This window comes from Rutidosis leptorrhynchoides, chromosome 8, assembly GCF_046630445.1.
Source record: "Rutidosis leptorrhynchoides isolate AG116_Rl617_1_P2 chromosome 8, CSIRO_AGI_Rlap_v1, whole genome shotgun sequence".
NCBI classification, from domain to species: domain Eukaryota; kingdom Viridiplantae; phylum Streptophyta; class Magnoliopsida; order Asterales; family Asteraceae; genus Rutidosis; species Rutidosis leptorrhynchoides.
This window is the reverse complement of record NC_092340.1, coordinates 190449125-190456301: the sequence shown is the minus strand read 5'-3', so window position 1 is coordinate 190456301 and position 7177 is coordinate 190449125.

Genomic DNA, 7177 nt, shown 5'->3' with positions numbered 1-7177 from the left:
ATTAGAATCTAGTGCTCTCTGATAATAAAGAACAGCCCTAGTCTTATATACTGACTACCCAATTCTAGTAAAAGTTTTAAAAATTTTCAATTAAATGAACTCAAAATCATGTTTATACATATTTATGAATGATAAAACTAGGTTTTAACACCGAAATTATTGTTACCTCGGAAAGGACATAAATTGAGAAACAAACCAAAATGTTAAAATTCATTAAAAATGGAATAGAGGACAATAAAAAGGAAAATAAAAGCCAAGTGTGGGAAAATTTACCAAGATATTTTAAACATATGTCACATGTTTCTGTAACAAATAACTGAAAATACTTTTGCTTTGGACTAAACTAAACTGTTTTACCCGATGAAAGAAAAGAAGAGATGGATCTACACGATGAATCAATTCCATCATTAAAAGGAAGTAAAGTCTTCCGAAAAAGAAACGCGCTTCTTGATTTAGGTCAGGAAGTTGTCGTCCAGACCAGCTGTAGGTTGACGAAAAATCTAGAAAAGTCATCACTAAAATCAGCAGGAAATCCACGGACCTCACCATAAAACAGGGTCGCCAAGTGGTCAGATTTATACTAACCATGAGAAGGATTTATCTCGTAAAATGGGGGGGGCACCGTGCAAATTAGCTTGATAAGACTAATAAATCAGATCCCCAGAAAGGATAATCTCCTTAAAAGATCAAAAATCAGCTTTTAAGCCTGATATTACTCAATCCTAGAGATTGACCTTAAAGATTGAGAATTCAAACTCATGGAATTCAATGATATCTAAACTCGAGCTTGAACGAGAAAATATTTTGATCAAAATTACAAATCGATTTGTTTTCTGAAAACCCATTTTCAATGCGTTCATTACCATTGAACGTAAAATCCTAAGAATTCACCTGAAATCCATTAGGTCACCTGAATCAAATCGGGTGTCAACCGTAAGAACGGTGGTTGCATAGCATGGTCGAAGACAGGACCTTGTGCAGACCGAAAAATCATAAGGGTGAGCTTTACTATTGCTCCTACCAAGGATAGTAATTGCGTCCGACACGTTATAGACCATAATTAAAATCATGTCAGGGGACATTGCCTTAACAGTTGCTTGTTCAACGCTTTCCTTTACAACCGGACGATAGTTTACGGAAAGGTAATATACGGAGCAAGTATATTGGACGTGTTGCTTTCCTAATACAAGGTTAGCAAGTGGGTGACACAAAACCGCAAGTTTTGAGCTAAAATTTTCAAATCTGAAACCCACCAAACCCACAAAAATATTTTGCAAACACCGGTGAAGGGTTATTTCGAAAAACTTATCTAGGATAAAAGCTAGATTAAAATTTTCAAAAGATCAAATGTTTTCATAAAGATCCAATTTCCTTAATGGATCTAAATTTTATAGTCATGTGGGACTGTAAACCATATCGTTACTACCATTGTTTATACCGCCGTTTAGAAATCACTGATGTACAAAGTGTGAAGAATAAAGAAGTGATTCTAGTATTTCAAGACTATATTGCTTGAGGACAAGCAACGCTCAAGTGTGGGAATATTTGATAATGCTAAAAACGAACATATATTTCATAACATTATTCCTCAAGAAAGACAAGCTTTTAGTTGCAATTGTTCTATTTACAAGTGATATTCGTTTAAATAATAAAAGGTGAAGACAAAAGACAGATTCGACGAATTGAAGACGCAAACGACCAAAAAGCTCAAAAGTACAAAATACAATCAAAGAGATTCCAATTATTGATAAGAAACGTCTCGAAATTACAAGAGTACAAGATTCAAAACGCAAAGTACAAGATATAAAATAGTACGCAAGGACGTTCTAAAATCCGGAACCGGGACATGAGTCAACTCTCAACGCTCGACGCAACGGACTAAAAATTACAAGTTAACTATGTATATAAATATAATATAATATATAATTAATTATATAAATTATATATATATTATATTTATATAATAAACCGTCGGCAAACAAAGAGCCAAAGCTGGGTGAGCTGTAAAATCAAACTCCGTGAGTTGCGGAGTTTGAAGAAGGAAAATGCCGCGAGTCGCGGAGCTCACCTGGACTCAAATCCCTATAAAAGCAAATGCAGTTTGATCGCAAAAATATCCATAATATCAATCTCTCTATCTATATACGTAGAATATATATATATATATATATTTATATTTTAATTTTAATTTTAATTAAAATAATAAGGGTATGTTAGCGAATGTTGTAAGGGTGTAAGTCGAAATTCTGTCCGTGTAACGCTACGCTATTTTTAATCATTGTAAGTTATGTTCAACTTTTTTAATTTAATGTCTCGTAGCTAAGTTATTATTATGCTTATTTAATACCGAAGTAATCATGATGTTGGGCTAATTACTAAAATTGGGTAATTGGGCTTTGTACCATAATTGGGGTTTGGATAAAAGAACGACACTTGTGAAAATTAAACTATGGGCTATTAATGGGTTTTATTTTAACTAAACAATACCTTGTTAATTTAATATACAAACTTATAATTCGACGTATTTATATATAACCACATACGCTTGATTGGGTACGGTGGGCGGGATATCTATAAATACCAATAATTATTCATTTTACCGGACACGAAACTGGATTAATAGTTAATAGACTTGTTGAAACAGGGGTGAATTACATTCAAGGGTAATTGGTGTAATTGTTAACAAAGTAGTAAAACCTTGGTTTACACGCAGTCGATAACCTGGTGTATTCATTAAACAAAGTATTAAAACCTTGTTACAATTCGAATCCCCAATTAGTTGGAATATTTGACTTCGGGAATAAGAATAATTTGACGAAGGCTTTCGCTCTTTATATTTATGACTGATGGACTATTATGGACAAATCCGTATGGACATATTAAATAATCCAGGACAAAGAACAATTAACCCATGGGCATAAAACTAAAATCAACACGTCAAACATCATGATTACGGAAGTTTAAATAAGCATAATTCTTTTATTTCATATTTAATTTCCTTTATTTTATATTTAATTGCACTTCTAATTATCGCACTTTATTTTATTATTATTGTATTTAATTGCACTTTTAATTATCGTACTTTTTAATTATCGCACTTTTATTTAGAAATTTCATTATCGTTATTTATTTTACGCTTTAAATTAAGTCTTTTATTTATTTAATATTTTACATTTTGTTTTAACTGCGAATAAAGTTTTAAAAATCGACAAACCGGTCATTAAATGGTAAAAACCCCCTTTATAATAATAATATTACTTATATATATATTCGTATTTTTATAAATTAAACTAATATAGCGTTAAGCTTTGATTAAAAGATTTTCCCTGTGGAACGAACCGGACTTACTAAAAACTACACTACTGTACGATTAGGTACACTGCCTATAAGTGTTGTAGCAAGGTTTAAGTATATCCATTCAATAAATAAATAAATATCTTGTGTAAAATTGTATCGTATTTAGTAGTATTTCCTAGTAAAATTTAAGCTATTTTATATACACCTCGCATAACATCAATATATATATATATATATATATATATATATATATATATATATATATATATATATATATATATATATATATATATATATATATATATATATATATATATATATATATATATATAAATATATATATAGTTTTAAAAATATAGCGTTAAACTTGGCTAGCTCCCTACGGAATGAACCGGACTTACTAAAAACTACACTACTTTACGATTAGATACACTGCCTATAGTGTTGTAGCAAGGTTTAGGTATATCCACTCTATAAATAAATAAATAACTTGTGTAAAATTGTATCGTATTTAATAGTATTTCGTAACAAAAATATAACTATTTCTTATACACCTCGCATAACATCAAGTATTTTTGGTGCCGCTGCCGGGGACGCCATAAACACTATAAAAAAAATTATTATATTTTAAGCTATTTTTGTAAAAATATATAAGTTTTAAAAAATATAAAAACATTAAAAAAAATATTTTTCTATATTCTTAAGTGTTTAAGTAAAAAGAAAATATATTTTATTTAATTTATATAAAGGTATAAAAGTATTATTTTTAGTTCTTAAAAATATAAATTTATTTATAATAAATATTACTTATATATTATTTTTATAAATTAAAAATCAAATTAAAATTAAAAGTATTCGGGCCGAAACTGTAGCAGCCCAACAACAAAGGCCTGGTATCCGAGTCCATGCGACCGCATGGCTTTTTAACCCTAAACTCATGCGATCGTATGAGCTGATGGGACAGTTCTGAAACCTCAGCCAACGAATTAGGGTTACGGTTTAATTAATTATTATTATTAATTAATTAGAATTAGGGTTTTAATTAAATAATAATTAGTATTAGTTTTATTTAATTTTGAATTTTTAAGTTTAATTAGTTTTAATAATTTATAATTAATACTTTTATAAAATAATAATATAAAAAAATATTTTTATAAAAATAAGTAATTTTATCATTTCTGTATCTTTTTATTATTTAGTACGTAGTTTATTTTTATCGTTCGTAATTAGTTTAAACTTAGTTTTTGCCTTAGTTATTTTATATTTCTAAATTTTTAGGCTTTGCCGTAAAATCCCTTAAGTGCTTTTTCTTTAGATTAATATTTAGACACTTTAGAAATTTACGACATCGCTTATCGCTTTAATATTTTAGAAGTTTTAGTGCCTTTTAAGTTATTGCCGTTTTGGATATAGAATTCCTTTTAAGCTTTAATACCTTTAGACGTAAGTTTTAATTTTTAGTTTTTAGACTTTTAAGTTTCGATGTTTTAGTTTCTTATTATTATTTTCGACCTTTTATTTTTCGACGTTTTTCGACGCGCTCTTTTTCTTTCTCATTTTTACGCTCTAGTTTTTAGGACATAGAATTTTCTTTATTTTCTTTAAATTTCGAGAAAAATTATTTTAAGCGGTTAAATTGATAGACATCCAAAATTTTCTGGTTCGTAGTAATAGTTGGATTTGTTAGTGGCGAGTTGTGGGCTTCCAATTTAAAGGGTTCTGGCTACCTGCTGCATCTATTGGCTATTCGAAACTTGGGCAAAATCAAAAAAGTCTATTAATTTGATAACTTATATAATTTTTATCTTTATAACTAATAGGATATTCAGTGAATGCACCGAGCAAAACGTTCACCACCTTTTATACGTTCACCACCTGTAACTCGATCGAGACATCTAGTCAACATTGTTGCCGTTGATTTTTCTTTAGAATCGTCATCTAGTCGACCAAGTACTCCAATTCAAATTTCCGATAATCCATTTTTTGAACCCGACCTCACAATTGAGAATCCGGAGGATATTCAGGGACAATTCAGAAATCTTGAACCATTAATCATTCCTCCTGAACCACAAATCACTCATTCAGAGATTGTCGAGGAAGAAACCATTAAGTCAGAATTCTCCATTGATTCAGATTCAACAATTTCAATCATGGAAAATCTGGAACCTCTAAGTATGGAAGACCGAATGAGGGCTAAACGCACTGGCCAAGGTCACGCAATTACTTAACCAGACATTAACGCACCAGATTATGAAATCAAAGGACAAATCTTACACATGGTAACAAATCAATGCCAATTTAGTGGTGCGCGAAAGGAAGATCCAAACGAACATCTTCGTACCTTTAATAGGATCTGTACTCTATTCAAAATCAGAGAAGTTGAGGATGAACAGATCTATCTCATGTTATTTCCCTGGACTTTAAAGGGAGAAGCCAAAGATTGGTTAGAATCGTTACCTGAAGGGGCGATTGATACATGGGATGTTTTAGTTGAAAAATTTCTTAAACAATTCTTTCCGGCATCTAAAGCCGTGAGACTTCAAGGAGAAATTGTTACGTTCACTCAAAAGCCAAATGAAACTTTATATGAGGCGTGGACAAGATTTGGAAAGTTGTTAAGAGGATGTCCTCAACATGGTTTAGATACTTATCAAATAGTACAAATATTCTATCAAGGATGCGACATTACTACACGCAAAGACATCGACATAGCAGCTGGTGGTTCCATTATGAAGAAAACCGCAACTGAAGCTTACAAAATTATTGATAACACTGCTTCCCACTCACATGAGTGGCATCAAGAAAAAGATATTGTTAGATCATCTAAAGCAGCTAGAGCCGATTCTAGCCATGACTTTGATTCCATTTCTGCAAAGATAGATGCTTTCGAGAGACGAATGGAAAAGATGACTAAGGATATTCACGCTATATGAATTAGTTGTGAGCAGTGTGGAGGACCACATTTGACAAAAGATTGTCTCAGTATTGAACAAACAATGGAACAAAGAGAGAATGTTTCATACATGAACCAAAGGCCTGGAAATACTTATCAGAATAATTATCAACCGCCAAGACCTAACTACAATCAGAATTATAACCGAAATGTTCCATACAACAACCAACAAGGTCCTAGCAATCAACAAGTACCCAATAATACTTACAATCAGCAAAGACCTATTTTTCGAAATAAACCACCACAAACCGATGATAAAAAGCCAAATTTAGAAGATATGATGTCGAAGCTAGTTGAATCTCAAACTCAATTTTTCACATCTTAGAAACAAACCAATGAACAAAATGCCCAAGCATTTAGAAATCAACAAGCTTCAATTCAAAATCTAGAACAAGAAGTAAGCAACCTAGCAAGATTAATAGGTGAAAGAAAACTGGGGAGTCTACCTAGCGATACAAATGCTAACCCCCGGAATGAAACAGCTAAAGCCATTACCACAAGAAGTGGTATTACACTTAAACCACCTGAAATACCTGAAATTTCTGATGACTCTATTCCTACTCCACAAGAACCACAATCTGAGCAAGAAAAGGAAACAGAACCGGTAGTTGAAAAGGTTAATAAAGATAACACAGTTAAGGCTAAACCTTATGTTAAACCATACCAACCACCGCTTCCTTACCCAAGTAAAATGAGAAAAGAAAGACTTGAAGCCGAGCAATCCAAATTCTTGGATATGTTTAAACAAATAAATGTAAATCTTCCTTTCATTGACGTGATTTCAGGAATGCCAAGATATGCTAAATTCCTGAAAGATCTAATCACAAACAAAAAGAAAATGGTAGAACTTTCGGCGGTTACTATGAATGCTAATTGTTCTGCAGTGTTGTTGAATAAGATACCAGAAAAATTATCAGATCGAGGAAG